Raw genomic sequence first — 18651 nt, 5'->3', positions numbered from 1 at the left:
GATTGGCCATGGTGGGAGTATTTACATCATGGAAATCAGCAAGCACTACAAATCAAGTGACAACTCTCACTTGCCAGAGAGCTGATTATTAAACATCTAGCATTTAGCCACTGGGTACAAATGGGGCCTGCCTCTTCCTCATTACTTAGAGTAGTGCTATGGTCATATAGAGTAATGGTTATGATCACAGGGTCTGTAGACAGGCTGGTTTAGAATCCTGGCTGTCCCTGTATTAACTAGTTGTGTGACCTTAGGCAAATCACTTAACTACTAAGCTGAGTTAGCTATAAAATGAGGCTACTAATAGCTATACAGGGATGTTGTAGTACATATGACACTGTAGCAGTTAACTATTGCTTATCTAACAAACCATCCCCAAAATTAGAGGCTTAAAGAGTATTTATTTATTATTGCTCATGAGTCTGTGAATCAGCTGGATGATTCTAGTTTTAGCTGGGCTCACTCATGTGTCAGTGATCAGCTGTGGGTTAGGTAGGCAGATCTGTTGATCTTGGCTGAAATGTCAAAAATGTATGGGGATTGGCTGGCTGTAGGATGGTCTAGGAGGGACTTCCTCCAATGGTCTACCCTGGGCTTTTTCACATGGTCCTGACAAGGTTCTGAAAGAGTGAGAGAAGCAGCATGTGAGGCCTCTTGAGGCCTGGATTCAGTACTGGTACATCTTTACTTCCACCTTACTCCACCAGTCAAACAAGCCACATGGCCAGCCCAGATTCAAGGGTTGAGGAAATTGACTCTACCTCTTGATGGGAAAGGCTGCAAACCACATTACAAAAGACATAGCTACAGGGAAGATGAAGATGGACAATTGGAGACATTTGTACAATTGCTCTATCACAGGTACATTTGTGAGAATTACAAAAAGATATCCTTTCTGGGCTGATGAATTACTGGTCCAACCATATTAAATTGCTGACTTTTTATCATATTTGATCTATGAAAATGACAATTTTGTATGGCTCAACCCAATACAAGAAGGCACCTGATGTAGCTTGGATATTTATTGCCAACAAATCTCATGTTGAAATGTGATCCCCAGTGTTGGAGGTGGGGCATACTGGGAGGTGTTTGGGTCATGGAGGCAGATCCTTCATGGAGGCAAAGGTCTCTTTGTGCCTTCCCTTTGGTGATGAATGAGTTCACATTCTATGTTCATGTGACAGCTATTAATAGTTGTCTAAAAGAGCCTGGCATCTCCTCCTCTTCTTTCTCTCTCTCTTGCTGTCTCTCTCTCCGTGTGACATGACTGCTCCCCTGTTGCCTTTCACCATAAGTAAAAGTTTCCTGAGGCCTCATCAGAAGCTGAGCAGATGCTGACACCATGCAGAACTGGGAGCCAAATAAACCTCTTTTCTTTATAATTTACCCAGTGTCAGGTATTACTTTATAACAATGCAAAACAGACTAGTATAGCCCTTCTTCTGGGCTGACTAAACCTTAAGCTAGGGTGCACTGGTGTGAATAGTGGACACAAACTAGATTTCATCTCCCTTCTTCCTCTCATCCTTCTTAAATCCACAAAATGTACAATCATATGTGGAAGCCTTATACTTACCTGTGGTAGAGATTGCTAATTGTTCTCCAAAATATATTCCCCTATCTTTCTTTCTTTTTTATTTACTTATTTTTTTGAAGCAGAGTCTCACTGTGTTGCCCAGGCTGGAGTGCAGTGGTGTCATCTAGGCTCACTGCAACTTCTGCCTCCTGGGTTCAAGCAATTCTCGTGCCTCAGCCTCCCAAGAAGCTGGGATTATAAGCAAGCACCACCACACCTGGCTAATTTTTGTATTTTTTTTTTTAAGTAGAGATGGGGTTTCACCATGTTGGCCAGGCTGGTCTCGAACTCCTGGCCTTGAGCAATCCTCTCACCTCGGCCTCCCAAAGTGCCGAGATTACAGGCATGAGCCACCACACCCAGCAATATTCCCATTTCTTGATTAGCAATAGAACCCCAATTCTTTTGTTCTTTTATTCATTTATATCTAATTAATTAATTAATTAATTATATATTTCTATATGTTATTGGGGTACAAGTGTTATTTGGTTACATGAGTGAGTTCTTTAGTGGTGATTTGTGAGATTTTGGTGCAACCATCACTCAAGCAGTCTACACTGAGCCATATCTGTAGTCTTTTTATCCCTCACCCCACTCCCACTCTTCCCCTCAAATCCCCAAAGTCCATTGTATCATTCTTTTGCCTTTGCGTCCTCATAGCTTAGCTCCCACATATCAGCGAGAACATACGATGTTTAGTTTTCCATTCCTGAGTTACTTTACTTAGAATAATAGTCTCCAATGTCAACCAGGTCACTGCAAATGCTCTTAATTCATTCATCTATATATATCACAGTGTCTTTATCCACTCGTTGACTGATGGGCATTTGGGTTTTTTCCACGATTTTGCAATTGTGAATTGTGTTGCTGTAAACGTATGTGTGTGAGTATCTTTTTCAAATAATGACTTCTTGTCCTCTAGGTAGATACCTGGTAGTGGGATTTCTGGATCAAATGTTAGTTCTATTTTTAGTTCTTTAAGGAATCGCCACACTGTTTTCCATAGTGGCTGTACTAGTTTACATTCCCACCAACAAGTGTTCCCTGTTCACCGCATCCATGCCAACATCTACTGTTTTTTGATTATGGCCATTCTTGCAGGAATAAGGTGGTATCACATTGTGGTTTTGATTTGCATTTCCTTGATCATTAGTGATATTGAGCATTTTTCATATGTTTGTTGGCCATTTGTATATCTTCTTTTGAGAATTGTCTATTCATGTCCTTAGCCCACTTTTCGATGGGATTGTTTGTTTTTTATCTTACAGATTTGTTTGACTTCGTTGTAGATTCTGGATATTAGTCTTTTGTCACATGTATAGATTGTGAAGATTGTCTTCCCCTTTTGTGGGTTGTCTGTTTACTCTGCTGACTGTTCCTTTTGCCATGCAAAAGCTCTTTAGTTTAATTAGGTCCCAGATATTTATCTTTGTTTTTATTGCATTTTCTTTTGGAAAACCCCAATTCTTTAGCTGGCCACATGGTCATCAGGAATAAGGACTACATTTCCCAACCACTCTTGCAATTAGATGTGACCATGTGACACCTAACTGGACAATGAATTGTAAGCAGAAGTGGTGTGTGCAACTTCTAGGAAGTGTTCTTAAAGGGAGGCAGCAACATGTCTCTCTCATTTCATGATGAAGAGGATCATCCTGGCCAAAGCCTCAGCCCCACAAGATGGAGCAATAAAATAGAAGTCCAGGTCTCTGACACAGTGGGGTATCACAGCAATCCTACTGGAACATGAGGGGAAACAAAACCCCTGTCTTGTTTAAGGAATTATTATTTCCATTTTATTTATGTTTCTTTTCAGGCAAAACTAATCCTAACCAGAAATTACCTGATAAAATTAATTTTTGTCCAAAAAAACTATTCCTATCACACTTGAGGAGTAAGTGTGATAATAAACAATAATCACACTGTTTCAACATAGAGCACTTGCACAATACATATCTAATCTTAATAGGAGCTCAACTTGGTAGTAGAGGGAGTTTGGGTCCATCAACTTGGTGCAGGAATAATACTAGGTTGTGTAGAGAGGGACTCCCAGGTGCATTGTGATAGGTCGATACTCATATAGGCTTCTGACATACTCCTTTGGGACAAATATCAAAGTCTAAGGGAAAGGGGACTCCCATGTATCTGAAATGCACCAGCACATTCTGGTGTATTATTCTATATGAGACTAAGAGCAGCAATACAGAAGAGGCCTTCTGCTGCAGTGGTGGCGATGGCTCTAGCAGCATCATGAAGGTGGAGTGTTATGACAGGAAACAGCAGTAGAGTCTTTGGGCAGTGACAACAGGCTAGGCCCAGAGAGTGTGGTTAGGACCAGGCATGCAGGAATTATGTGGAAATAAAGCCTAAGGCAGAAGTTGCAAGACACCCCGATGATCCTTCCTCACCTATCCTCCACCATAGCCAACTAGAGCCAGAAGGAAGGATTTGGATGGGGCTAGAGTTCCTCCAATTCTACAAGTGGCAACTGAGCCACAGGACTCTTTTGTTACTGTTTCTTTGTGTGTGATTGTATTCTGCCCTAGCCCGGTGATCTGGGCAATATCTGTTGCTCATAAATCCATGAGTGATAAACTGAAAATAAATGATGGAAGGTTGGAATGTTTCTGTGGATCTGTAACCTCTGAAGTTAAGGGCATGAAAAATAATCACCACACCCCTACAGCCTACTACAGAGGCATCTGTCCTCTGCAGTGGAATTCTGATGTAACTGATTTACTGAAGAATAGTAAGTTATTTGGGGCATTAACTTGTAAAGGTTTTGTGTTTTCCAAATGTTGATTCCAACTTTGCTTTGTTGAATTCCCTTTTCAAAATTCATAACCTTCTGGTTCTTTTCAGTTATCAAAATTTAGTCCATTACAAAATTCCAATGTCTTATCAGAATAGAAGATTGCTCCTACCCTGTTGCTTTCTAGATAGGTGGGTAGGAGTATTAGGTGTAGATGCAGGGGTATGGTATTCTCTATTCTTCTCCCCCCGATCCTTCTTGTAAGTTAGCTCCTCTGGGGTTACTTTCTAGCCCATTACTTCCTACCCCTGTTAGGGGTAGGGAGATTGCTCCCGGCCTCACTCTGGTTAGATTTATTTCCAGCTCTTGCTGGTAGCTTCTGCTGTTGGGCTACCCTCTGTGTACATAGACGGCATATGTGGCTTTCACAGCAGTGGTGGCTAGCTTCATTTTCAGTGTTCACTGTTACTGAGGACACTGTCAAAGAGGAGCAGCCTGGTTTCTCTCAGTCATTCCCAAAATTCCAAATGTCCAATCCCTTCACTAGATGGGTTGCCATGACTATCAGCCCTCAAGCTGCCTGGGTAGCACTAAGGCTTTTACTCTTCCAGTCTGTGCTCCTGTATGTGGAGTCAGAACTGCTATGATCCTTTTCTGTGACTTTTAAGGGCAGTAGGGGTCAGGAGTTCAGTTTTATCCTGTTCTTCTCCAGGTTACATTATACTACAGCCCTTTCATGCCCTGATGGAATGGGCTACTACAGCAAGTATGCTGCCTTCAGAAATCTCCACGTGAGAAACAGGCCCAGCCTCAATATTTACACACACTCTCTGCCTTTATAGAACATATATCATTCTCTCTTAAGTATTATCTCCTTGTTCCGCTCAAATGTATCTTTGAGTAAATCTTCAGGGTCTCCAGGGCCATGAGTATGCTGCTAGGGAGCAAGATGCCAGTCTCATTTTCTAACAGGCTCTCCCAGATCTATGAGAGATTATCTTGAGACTCACCCCTACCTCATTTGGCTTTGGTGGTGGAGAGGAAAACCTCTTCCTCTTTTGCAACAGGCTGAAAACTCCAATAGCTTCCTCCCCTCCTCCAGGTCTCAGGGGAGTAGACGACGTGGAGAGTGGTAGAGGATAGATGAAGACAGTATGTCCAGTAAGCCTTGTGGGAAATATCTGGTCCCATTTATTGGGGCTCTCTTTAGAATATGAGAGAGTCTAGGCTACAAGACACTTCAAGTCTGGAGTTCAAATCTTAGCTCTTCCACTTAGAAACTGTGTGTCAGCTCACAGAGTACCTGAGTTCAAATCCTAGCTCTTCCACTTACAAACTATATGTCACTGGGCAACTCACTTATATTTTTGTGCCTCACTTTTCTCATCTTTAAGATGGAGATAATAGTTATAACTACATCATAGAGTTGTTGTGAGGATTGATTGGATTAAGGGTTGTAAAATGTTTAATACAAAGCCTGGTACATAATAAATGCCATGCAAGTGTTCATTGTTTATTATTATTCTTACTTTTTTTTGTCTTCAGCTTTGGACCATCGTTACCAATTTTGCGGTAATAGAAGTCCCCTTCCGCATTCTGTTATGTTTGATAGATGAATCATGAAACTAGCCTAAGAGAAAAGAAAGACATTTGGAATTGCTTATGGTAACACTTGTAGTTACTATAAGCTGAGCAAAGCAAAGCTGGAGTTGAGCAAAGAAACAAACACACTGTACCTACTTGAATGTCTCATTAAATATATTGGGAAAATAAACCTGGGCGGGTCATTGGTTCATCCATCCCTAGTTAGTAAATCAAGCAGACTCTCCTTCTGGTAGAGGAGATGCTGTGTCAGAGGAACGTGCTCATTCAAATTAGGAGCCAACACATTCTTAGTAAATGTTCCACATGCAATAAAGTGAATTACTGTGCTGTGTAAGCTCTGGAAGGATTTTTCTAACTTTCCACTGGATAGAAAAGCTTGTTTTATTAATATATTGAATAACAGCGTTGTGTAAACAACTCATACTTTTTAGATTTACTCCTGTTGAAGAATGCCATAGTTAAGTGCTTGGAATTGACACTTGAAAATGAAATACTGCTGCAAATAACGGGGAAATTGTAGATGTATTTTATACCTCTCCTTTCCAAATCAAAAGGTCTCATAAATACAGTCTCTAAAAGTGTCAGTGGGGGAGTTAACATAACTGTACAAGCAATAAGCCTGACCTTTCAGTGTAATTTATTTTCGATTTGCTCGATCCTTTTTTATTAAAACTAGCACATCTGAAGCAGAATTAAATCCTATTATAACAGGTGTGTGATCATATCAGGTTCTCCCTGCCACCAGCCCACTTTATTAAAAGTTACTTTGTTTCAAGGAGGATAACCTGATCAGGGCAGTGGGATACCTTTGGAATGATAGAGTGGCAGGGGAAGGATGGTTTTATTTTCCTGTGAACAACCACTGTTACCAGTGAAATCAAAGAATATTTATGAGCATTATTTCATGTTTGAAAAGCCATGGTGGGATGTAATAGCTCCTCTGTGTTTATAAGGGTTATTTCTTTCTGGGGTTATTTAGACCCAGGGACAAAGAGGGTGATCAAGTTGTTCTGTATCATAATCCATACATTACTGGCCTGTAATCATTTTCATGGGTAGCATTCTTAGTCTAGTGACCATTAGGAGAGTACAAACACCTTTGAAATACTACTGAGATACAGATCCACTTGGTAGAAACGTGCTTTCAGTTTTTGGCCTATCTCAGGGAACATAATTCTACTAGGTCCTTGAAGAAGATGTAGAATTTTTAAAATCACCCCATTTACTAGTGGTTTAACCTGTTTCCTCTTGGTTTCATCTTTTGGTTTCTACCTCCTTTTCTCTGCCTGGTTATCTCATTATCCAGTTCAATTTCTATCTCCTCCGGGATCCTGAAACATCCCTGCCCACAGTGACCTCTTTCCTCTTCCCAAATCTGACCACTTATAAGTTCATATACATCAACTGAGCACTGACCTGAATGAATTTGTCATAATTCCCCTGTCAAACTGAGAACTAGAGGGCAGAAAGTCAAGCCAGTCTAACTTCCAGACCTTTGTAGTGAGTTGGAGGACATATTGGGGCTGACATATTGGGGCTGGTCAAAATAAAATATATGACCACAAGGCGGCAGTAGCACACAACAAGTTTTATTTAGGTGCCACTTTGACAGGTTTGCAGGGTTAAGCAAAAGTCCCTCACACTATGAGACCTTCCAAAGGCCATGGTGTAGAGGCCACCACCCAGAAAGGGAGAGACTGTAACCTTAGCTATAGAAACATGGTTACTGGTTCATGTCTACTATTGATTGGTTGACATTCTGAGGCATTAGCCTATCACTTATGGGTTAGCTTTCAGAAGCATTACTAGTACAAAGTATCACTGACTAAAGAATGTATTGAAAACTGGCAGAGGGGATTACTTGTTGCTATAGCAAAAAAATAAAATAAAATAGATATTTTCTTAGGAGAATAAGAATTTTCTATTCTCAGCACCTAGCACCTTAGCACAGTATTTTGCAAGCAGGGAGCACTCAGTAAATACTTGCAGAATAAAAGAGCAGCATATGTGTACTATTTGAAAACATACTGCCTTCTAGTCTCCCTGTTGTCAATGCTTCTACCTAGGGTTTAAATGTGGGGAGAATAATAGTATCTATCATGTGTCCTTACCTTTTTTTGTTTCTAAACAAAGCACTTGATCCTTACTTTACTCTCTAAGGCCAGGAAGAAAAGAAATATTTACAAATATTTCTGTTTGTAAATGAGAGGTGAAGTAAAATATCTAGAGTCACACAGTGTTGGATCTTGGGATTCTACATTTCTTGGCCTGTATTATTACTATTATTATTATTACTATTATTATTATCATTATTATTATTTGTGGGAGACCAGAGTTTTATTATTACTTAAATCAGTATCCCTGATCATTTGAGGATCAGAGTTTTTAAGGATAATTTGGTGGGTAGGGGAAGATCAGAGTTGAGAGTGCTGATTGGTTGGGCTGGAGATGAAATCATAGGGAATTGAAGCTGTCCTCTTGCTCTGAGTCAATTCCTATGGGGGAGATGGGGGTAAAGGGAAGTGTTGGGCCAATAGAACAGAGATTCTCATCTGGTATGCAGAAATACTAGTCTTCTTATCCTCAGGTAGGGCAGGGTTGGCAGTGGCCAGAGCTCTGGAAAATTGTTCTGGCTGCAAGCAACTTACGTGTTTTTCTTAGTGTGTTGACAATTATTATCATTTTCTGTTTGTGTCCTGATGTGAAAATGTGGGGAAAACTACACAGAAGTGCCATTTAGTGCATATGTGGGTCTGTATGTAACTCTCCATGAAATACCACCTGACATCATATTGTTATGTGAGAGTTTTCAGAGTGCTTCCATGCACATCATAGTCACATTTACTCTTCAAGCTAAGCCTGTCATGCAGACAGGGTAGTGAACAGTATTATTTAAGTCTACATTTTAAAAAAGACAGTTTTGAAATGAAAAAAAAAGAGAAAAAACCTTAATTTTGTATCTCAATCATTCTTAAAATTTTAATAATTAAAAAATAAACATTTTATCAAACATAATGAAAATCATATGTGATAATTTTATGTGCTAACTAGACTGGACTAAGAGATGCCCGTATATTATGGTTAAACATTATTTTTGGATGTGCCTGTTGTGGTGTTTCCAGAAGAAATTGGCATTTGAATTGGTGAACTGAATAAAGCAGATAGCTGCCCCCGATGTGGGTGGGCATCATCTAATCCGTTGAGGACCAAAACAGAACAAAAATGCTTGAGTTAGGATGTTGATCTGCTGCCCTTGGTGCTCCTGGTTCTCAGGCCTTCAGACTTGGACTGGAATCTACACCATCAACTCTCTGGCTTTCAGGTCTTCAAACCACACTACTGGCTTTCTTGGGTCACCAGCTTTCAGATGGCAGACCATGGAACTTCTAAGCCTTCATAATCACATAAGCCAATATCTTATAGTAAATCTCTTTATATCTATCTATCTATCTATCTATCTATCTATCTATCTATCTATCTATCTATCATCTATCTATCTATCTAATATAGGTAGATATCTAGAGATATAACAGATATAATATGTAAATCTCTCTCTCTTTATATGTATCTCCATCCTTTTGGTTCTATTTTTCTGGAGAACTCTTGACTAATACAGATTTTTGTACCAAGAGTGATTCTAGAGGAACAGAATTCTAAGGATGAGTTTCTGAATTGGTTTTGGAGTTTTAAGATTGGCTCTTAAATCTGGTTAGATTTAAAGATGCTAATAACTCTATTTCCAGTAGTAAAGAGAGCATTGATAGTTCATGCATGGTCTGGCAATGGAGATACACAAAAAAGTCTGCATTGGATACTCCAAGTCAACCACTTATAAAAAGAAAGGAACTAGGTGAGTTGTACATACATTTGGAACATTTTGGGGAGATTTTTGACAGCTAACAAAGATAATAAGGTTGCCTGGTTGGTCCTAATCTCCTTGGACAAAGTGATGAAAGAAAAGCATGGGCTCCGTGACTCATATTCTCAACCAAAGCTCCATAAACAACTTGAAGGCTTTTTTTATTATTATACTTTAAGTTCTAGGGTACATGTGCACAATATGCAGGTTTGTTGCATATGTATACACGTGACATGTTGGTGTGCTGCACCCATTAACTCGTCATTTACATTAGGTATATCTCCTAATGCTATCCCTCCCCACTCCCCTCACCCCACGACAGGCCCCAGTGTGTGATGTTCCCCATCCTGTGTCCAAGTGTTTTCATTGTTCAATTTCCACCTATGAATGAGAACATGCGGTGTTTGGTTTTCTATCCTTGCAATACTTTGCTCAGAATGATGGTTTCCAGCTTCATCCATGTCCCTACAAAGGACATGAACTCATCCTTTTTTATGGCTGCATAGTATTCCACAGTGTATATGTGCCACATTTTCTTAATCCAGTCTATCATTGATGGACATTTGGGTTGGTTCCAAATCTTTGCTATTGTGAATAGTGCTGCAATAAACATACATGTGCATGTGTCTTTGTAGCAGCTTGATTTATAATCCTTTGGGTATATACCCAGTAGTGGGATTGCTGGGCCAAATGGTATTTCTAGTTCTAGATCCTTGAGGAATTGCCACACTGTCTTTCACAATGGCTGAACTAGTTTACAGTCCCACCAACAGTGTAAAAGCGTTCCTATTTCTCCACATCCTCTCCAGCACCTGTTGTTTCCTGACTTTTTAATGATCATCATTCTAATTGGTGTGAGATGGTATCTCATTGTGGTTTTGATTTACATTTCTCTGATGGCGAGTGATGATGAGCATTTTTTCATGTGTCTGTTGGCTGTATGAATGTCTTCTTTTGAGAAGTGTCTGTTCTTATCCTTTGCCCACTTTTTGATGGGATTGTTTGTTTTTTTCCTGTAAATTTGATTGAGTTCTTTATAGGTTCTGGATATTAGCTCTTTGTCAACTGTGTAGATTGCAAAAATTTTCTCCATACTGTAGGTTGCCTGTTCACTCTGATGGTAGTTTCTTTTGCTGTGCAGAAGCTCTTTAGTTTAATTAGATCCCATTTGTCAATTTTGGCTTTCGTTGCTGTTGCTTTTGGTGTTTTAGTCATGAAGTCCTTGCCCATGCCTATGTCCTGATGGGTATTGCCCAGGTTTTCTTCTAGGGTTTTTTATGGTTTTAGGTCTAACATTTAAGTCTTTAATCCATCTTGAATTAATTTTTGTATAAGCTGTAAGGAAGGGATCCAGTTTCAGCTTTCTACATGTGGCTAGCCAGTTTTCCCAACACCATTTATTAAATAGGGATTCCTTTCCCCATTTCTTGCTTTTGTCAGGTTTGTCAAAGATCAGGTGGTTTTAGATTTGTGGTATTATTTCTGAGGGCTCTGTTCTGTTCCATTGGTCTATATTTCTGTTTTGGTACCAGTACCATGCTGTTTTGGTTACTGTAGCCTTATAGTATAATTTGAAGTCAAGTAGCATGATGCCTCCAGCTTTGTTCTTTTGGCCTAGGATTGTCTTGCCAATGCAGGCTCTTTTTTTGGTTCCATATGAACTTTAAAGTAGTTTTTTCCAATTCTGTGAGGAAAGTCATTGGTAGCTTAATGGGGATGGCATTGAATCTATAAATTACCTTGGGCAATATGGCCATTTTCATGATATTGATTCTTCCTATCCATGAGCATGGAATGTTCTTCCATTTGTTTGTGTCCTCTCTTATTTCCTTGAGGAGTGGTTTGTAGTTCTCCTTGAAGAGGTCCTTCACATCCCTTGTAAGTTGGATTCCTAGATATTTTATTCTCTTTGAAGCAATTGCGAATGGGAGTTCACTCATGATTTGGCTCTCTGACTGTTGTTGGTATGTCGGAATGCTTGTGATTTTTGCACCTTGATTTTGTATCCTGAGACTTTGCTGAAGTTGCTTATCGGCTTCAGGAGATTTTGGGCTTAGACGATGGAGTTTTCTAAATATACAGTCATGTCATCTGTAAACAGGGACAATTTGACTTCCTCTTCTCCTAACTGAATACCCTTTATTTTTTTCTCCTGCCTTATTGCCCTGGTCAGAATTTCCAACCCTATGTTGAATAGGAGTGGTGAGAGAGGGCATCCCTGTCTTGCGCCAGTTTTCAAAGGGAATGCTTCCAGTTTTTGCCCATTCAGTATGATATTGGCTGTGGGTTTGTCATACATAGCTCTTACTATTTTGAGATACATCCCATCAATACCTAGTTTATTGAGAGTTTTTAGAATGAAGGGCTGTTGAATTTTCTCAAAGGCCTTTTCTGTATCTATTGACATAATCATGTGGTTTTAGTCTTTGGTTCTGTTTATATGATGGATTACATCTATTGATTTGCATATGTTGAACCAGCCTTGCATCCCAGGGATGAAGCCAACTTGATCGTGATGGATAAGCTTTTTGATGTACTGCTGGATTCAGTTTGTCAGTATTTTACTGAGGATTTTTGCATCGATGTTCATCAGGGATATTGGTCTAAAATTCTCTTTTGTTGTGTCTGCCAATCTTTGGTATCAGGATGATGTTGGCCTCATAAAATGAATTAGGAAGGATTCCCTCCTTTTCTATTGATTGGAATAGTTTCAGAAGGAATGGTACCAGCTCCTCCTTGTACCTCTGGTAGAATTCGGCTGTGAATCCGTCTGGTCCTGGACTTTTTTTGGTTAGTACGCTATTAATTATTGCCTCAATTTCAGAGCCAGTTATTGGTCTATTCAGGGATTCCACTTCTTCCTGGTTTCGTCTTGGGAGGGTGTATGTGTCCAGGAATTTATCAATTTCTTCTAGATTTTCTAGTTTATTTGCATAGAGGTGTTTATAGTATTCTCTGATGGTAGTTTGTATTTCTATGGTATCGGTGGTGATATCCCCCTTATCATTTTTTATTGCATCTATTTGATTCTTCTTTCTTTTCTTCTTTGTTAGTCTTGCTAGCAGTCTATCGATCTTTTAAAAAACCAGCTCCTGGATTCATTGATTTTTTTGAAGGGTTTTTTGTGTGTCTATGGCCTTCAGTTCTGCTCTGATCTTAGTTATTTCTTGCCTTCTGCTAGCTTTTGAGTGTGTTTACTCTTGCTTCTCTAGTTCTTTTAATTGTGATATTAGGGTGTCAATTTTAGATCTTTCCTGCTTTCTTTTGTGGGCATATAATACTGTAAATTTCCATCTACACACTGCTTTAAATGTGTCCCAGAGATTCTGGTATGTTGTGTCTTTGTTCTCATTGGTTTCAAGGAACGTCTTTATTTCTGCCTTCATTTTGTTATGTACCCAGTAGTCATTAAGGAGCAGGTTGTTCAGTTTCCATGTAGTTGAGTGGTTTTGAGTGAGTTTCTTAATCCTGAGTTCTAGTTTGATTGCCCTGTGGTCTGAGAGACAGTTTGTTATAATTTCTGTTCTTTTACATTGCTGAGGAGTGCTTTACCTCCAACTAAGTGGTCAATTTTGGAATAAGTGTGATGTGGTGCTGAGAAGATTTGGGGTGGAACATTCTGTAGTTGTCTATTAGGTCCGCTTGGTGCAGAACTGAGTTCAATTCCTGGATATCCTTGTTAACTTTCTGTCTTGTTGATCTGTCTAACGTTGACAGTGTGGTGGTTAATTCTCCCATTATTATTGTGAGGGAGTCTAAGTGTCTTTTTAGGTCTCTAAGGACTTGCTTTATGAATCTGGGTGCTCCTGTATTGGGTATCTATATATTTAGGATAGTTAGGTCTTCTTGTTGAGTTGATCCCTTTACCATTCTGTAGTGGCCTTCTTTGTCTGTTTTGATCTTTGTTGGTTTAAAGTCTGTTTTATCAGAGACTAGGATTGCAACCCCTGCTTTTTTTTGTTTTCCATTTGCTTGGTAGATCTTTCTTCATCCCTTTATTTTGAGCCTATGTGTGTCTCTGCACATGAGATGGGCCTCCTGAATACAGCACACTGATGGTTCTTGACTCTTTATCCAATTTGCCATTCTATGTCTTTTAATTGGGGCATTTAGCCCATTTCCATTTAAGGTTAATATTGTTATGTGTGAATTGATCCTGTCATTATGATGTTAGCTGGCTATTTTGCTTGTTAGTTGATGCAGTTTCTTCCTAGCATTGATGGTCTTTACAATTTGGCATGTTTTTGCAGTGGCTGGTACCAGTTGTTCCTTTCCACGTTTGGTGCTTCCTTCAGGAGCTCTTTTGAGTCAGGCTGGTGGTGACAAAATCTCTCAGCATTTGCTTCTCTGTAAAGGATTTTATTTCTCCTTCACTTATGAAGCTTAGTTTGGCTGGATATGAAATTCTGGGTTGAAATTCTTTTCTTTAAGAATATTGAATATTGGCCCCCACTCTCTTCTGGCTTGTAGAGTTTCTGCTGAGAAATCTGCTGTTAGTCTGATGGGCTTCCCTTTGTGGGTAACCCGACCTTTCTCTCTGGCTTCCCTTAACATTTTTTGCTTCATTTCAACTTTGGTGAATCTGACAATTATGTGTCTTGGAGTTACTCTTCTTGAGGAGTATCTTCGTGGCATTCTCTGTATTTCCTGAATTTGAATGTTGGCCTGCCTTGCTAGGTTGGGGAAGTTCTCCTGGATGATATCCTGAAGAGCGTTTTCCAACTCGATTTCATTCTCCCCATCACTTTCAGGCACACCAATCAGACGTAGATTTGGTCTTTTCTCATAGTCCCATATTTCTTGGAGGCTTTGTTCATTTTTTTTACTCTTTTTTCTCTAAACTTCTCTTCTAGCTTCATTTCATTCATTTGATCTTCAATCGCTGATACCCTTTCTTCCACTTGATCAAATTGGCTACTGAAGCTTGTGCATGCATCACATAGTTCTCGTGCCATGGTTTTCAGCTCCATCAGGTCATTTAGGGTCTTCTCTACACTATTTATTCTAGTTAGTCATTCATCTAATCTTTTTTCAAGATTTTTAGTTTCTTTGTGATGGGTTCAAACATCCTCCTTTAGCTCGGAGAAGTTTGTTGTTACTGATCGTCTGAAGCCTTCTTCTCTCAACTTGTGAAAGTCCTTCTCCATCCATCTTTGTTCTGATGCTGGCGAGGAGCTGTGTTCCGTTGGAGGAGAAGAGGCACCCTGGTTTTTAGAATTTTCAGCTTTTCTGCTCTGGTTTCTCCCCATCTTTGTGGTTTTATCTACCTTTGGTCTTTGATGATGGTGATGTACAGATGGGATTTTGGTGTGACTGTCCTTTCTGTTTGTTAGTTTTCCTTCTAACAGTCAGGACCCTCAGCTTCAGATCTGTTAGAGTTTGCTGGAGGTCCACTCCAGACCCTGTTTGCCTGGGTATTACCAGTGGAGGTTGCAGAACAGCAAATATTGCAGAACAGCAAATGTTGCTGCCTAATCCTTCCTCTGGAAGCTTCGTCTCAGAGGGGCACCCAGCCATATGAGGTGTCAGTCGGCCCCTACTGGGAGATACCTCCCAGTTAGGCTACTCAGGGGTCAGGGACCCACTTGAGGAGGCAGTCTGTCTGTTCTCAGATGTCAAACTCCGTGCTGGGAGAACCACTACTCTCTTCAAAGCTCTTGAAGGCTTTTTATGTGTGCCCCAAAGAAGACCCTTATCTCCTGTAGCTACAGGGATAAGATTGCTGAAAATCAAACATATTCTGCCTCTTGCTGAATTTCAACTTGCACTGAGTTCCTAGCCTTGCTGGGTGTCTACTGTTAACGTGAGGGCATTGGCTGGGGAAGAATGGGATTCTGTAAGTTGGAATGGAGGTGTATGGGAAGACCCGGATGAAGCTGGGGACATTTAACCCTTAAATTTTGGTGAAACTTCTGTGTTAGGGGAAGAAGTCTCCTCACCACCAGTGGGAGCAGCCCTCCCCCCATTCTCAAAGGAAGTGATCTCCTCACCCCCAGTAGAAGTGACCTCCGTATGCCTAGTAGCAGGAGCATCCCTGTCCCCAGTGGTATCAACCTCTCCACCCCCAGTAATATTGGCCTTTCCGTGCCCATCTGAAGGGAGTAACCTTGCATTGCCTGAGGAAATGAATGGCCTCTCCTGAGGCAGTTGCCATCCAAGACACTGCTGACTCTCTTCAGGACCCACTATCCCACCACCCCTCTTTGCTTCTAGGCTTATAACTACAGTCAAGTCATAACAGGCCCCTAAACATGAGGTACAAAGTATGACCCATGAAAAGGTGGACTAAACTCCAAAAGAACTACTTGAATTTTCCAATTTATATAAGCAGAAATCTGGGGAACTTGTGTGGGAATGGATACTAAGGATGTGGGATAATGGTGAAAGGAACATAAAGTTGGATCAGGCAGAATTTATAGGCTCACTAAGCAGAGATTCTGCATTTAATATTGAAGCTCATGGAGTCTGAAAAGACTTTAGTATTTTATTTGTTTGATTGGCTGACACATGGACAAAAAGGTGACCCACAGTGAGAGAACTGGAAATGCCAGATCTGCCTTGGTTTAATGTACAGAAAGGAATTAAAAGTCTTAGGGAGATTGAAATATGAGAGTGAATTTATCATTTAAGACCTACTCACCCACACTGGGAGGGTCCAGAAGACATACCTTTCACCAATACTGTGAGAAACAAATGTATGAGGGGAGTGCTGACATCTTTAAAGAGCTCTGTGATCACTCTTCTTTGTAGGCCAGACCTTACAGTGAAAACTGTAGCTACTGAATTTGGAAACCTAAATGCAATAGGAATAATTGGGTGCCAGGTAGCAGGGGCCAAGTAGCAGGACTCAGTTGCCAAAGGTGAGCATGGCTACCATAATGGACAGCAGAGTCACAGCAGCAAAATAACGTGACTCACCCAGACCAATGGTTTTGGTTAGTTAATCATGGTTTTTCTAGAAGCAAAATAGATAAGAATGGTACTAAATTCTTACTTGATCTGTATAAGCAGGATAGTTCTGGGTCAATTGAACAAAAGTCTAATTTTAATAATAAAACAGAGAGTGATGGCTCCTTCGTCAATTTCCAGACTTAAGCCAGTTTGTAGAACCAGAACCACTTGAATGAAGGAAAGGTGTGGTCCATTTGAGGAAGGGCCTTGTACACTATCAGAAATTTGTACTATTAATCTTTCTCCCAGCTTCCACAAAGTGACCCATGGCCTTTTACCACAATAGCTGTATATTGAGGAAAAGGAAATAATCAGATCTTCCAGGAACTACCGAACACTGGTTCTGAACTGACACCAATTCCAGGAGACCCAAAATGTCACTGTGGCCTACCAGTCAGATAGGGGCTTATGGAGGTCAGGTGATCAGTGGAGTTTTAGCTCATGTCCATCTTACAGTGGGTCCAGTAGGTCCCTGAATTCATCTTGTGTTTATTTGCCCAGTTCTGGAATGCATAATTGGAATAGACATGCTCAGCAGCTGGAAAAATCTCCATTTAGGTTCCCTGAACTTACAGACTGGGTACTACTATGGTGGAAACAGCCAAGTATGAAGCCACTTGAACTATATCTACCTAGGAAATTAGTAAAACAAAAGCAATACTACAGTCCTGGAGGGATTGCTGAGATTAGTGCCACCATCAGGGACTTAAAGGATTCAAGGTTGGTGGCTGCCACCACATCTACATTCACCTTGCTTATTTGGCCCATGCAGAAAGCAGGTGTATTTTGGAGAATGGCAGTGGATTGTCATAGGCTTGATCAGGTGGTGACTCCAATTGCAGTTGCTCTACTAGATGTGGTTTCATTGCTTGAACAAATTAACACATCCCCTATACTTGATATGCAACTATCAACCTGAAAAATTCTCTTTTTTCCATCCTTGCCCATAAGGCTCACCAGAAACTGTGTGCCTTCAGCTGACAAGGCCAGCAATATACCTTCACTATTATACCTCACAGGCATATCATCTCTTCAGTCCTATGTCAAAACTTAATTAATTAATTATTATTTTTCAAATAATTTCAACATTTCTTTTAGATTCGGGGGTACATGTGCAGGTTTGTTACATGGGCATATTATGTGATGCTGAGGTTTGGGGTATGAATGTGAATGAACCCATCACCCAGATAGTGAGCATAGTACCCAACCTTTGTCCCCTTTTCTGCTTCCACCTCTTATAGACCCTAGTATCTATTGTTCTCATTTTTGTGTCCATGTGTACCAAATGTTTAGCTCCCACTTACAAGTGAGAATATGCAGTATTTTTCTGTTTGTACATTAATTTACTTAGGATAATGGCCTCCAGCTGCATCCATGTTCCTGCAAAGGAAAGGATTTTATTTTTTTAATGGCTGTGTAGTATTTCATGGTGTATATGTGCCATATTTTCTTTATGCATCCACCATTGATGGGCATCCAGGTTGATTCTATGTCTTCGCTATTGTGAATAGTGCTGCAATGAACATATGCATGCATATGTCTTTTTGGTAGAATGCTTTATTTTCCTTTGGGTATATACCTTGTAAAGGGATTTACTGGGTTGAATGGTGGTTCTAAGTTCTTTGAGAAATCTCCAAACTGCTTTGTACAGTGGCTGAACGAATTTACATTCCCACCAACAGTGTGTATGTGTTCCCTTTTCTCCACTGCCTTAACTAGCATCTGTTATTTTTGTCTATGTCGTAATTTAGTTCACAGAGATCTTGACTGCTTTTCCCTTCCATAAGATATCCAAACTGGTCCATCACATTGATGATATTGTGCTAATTGGAACTAGTGGGTGAGAAGTAGCAATTACTTTAGGCTTATCAGTAAGACTTCTTTTGTGCCAGGAGGTGGGAAATAAAT

General features: G+C 40.2%; 1 long non-coding RNA gene across 1 annotated transcript in view; it reads left to right on the top strand.

The window, feature by feature from the left end:
* Positions 1-18651, top strand: part of LOC126946807 (uncharacterized) — a 343776-nt gene that overhangs the window by 293145 nt on the left and 31980 nt on the right. Inside the window, exon 2 of the long non-coding RNA XR_007722759.1 lies at positions 10893-18651. This exon is cut by the window's right edge and continues 21371 nt beyond it. This is a non-coding gene — a long non-coding RNA (uncharacterized LOC126946807). The remainder of the gene's footprint in view (positions 1-10892) is intronic.

This window comes from Macaca thibetana, chromosome X (assembly GCF_024542745.1).
Source record: "Macaca thibetana thibetana isolate TM-01 chromosome X, ASM2454274v1, whole genome shotgun sequence".
Lineage (NCBI taxonomy): Eukaryota > Metazoa > Chordata > Mammalia > Primates > Cercopithecidae > Macaca > Macaca thibetana.
This window is presented reverse-complemented; position numbering and strand designations above follow the sequence as displayed.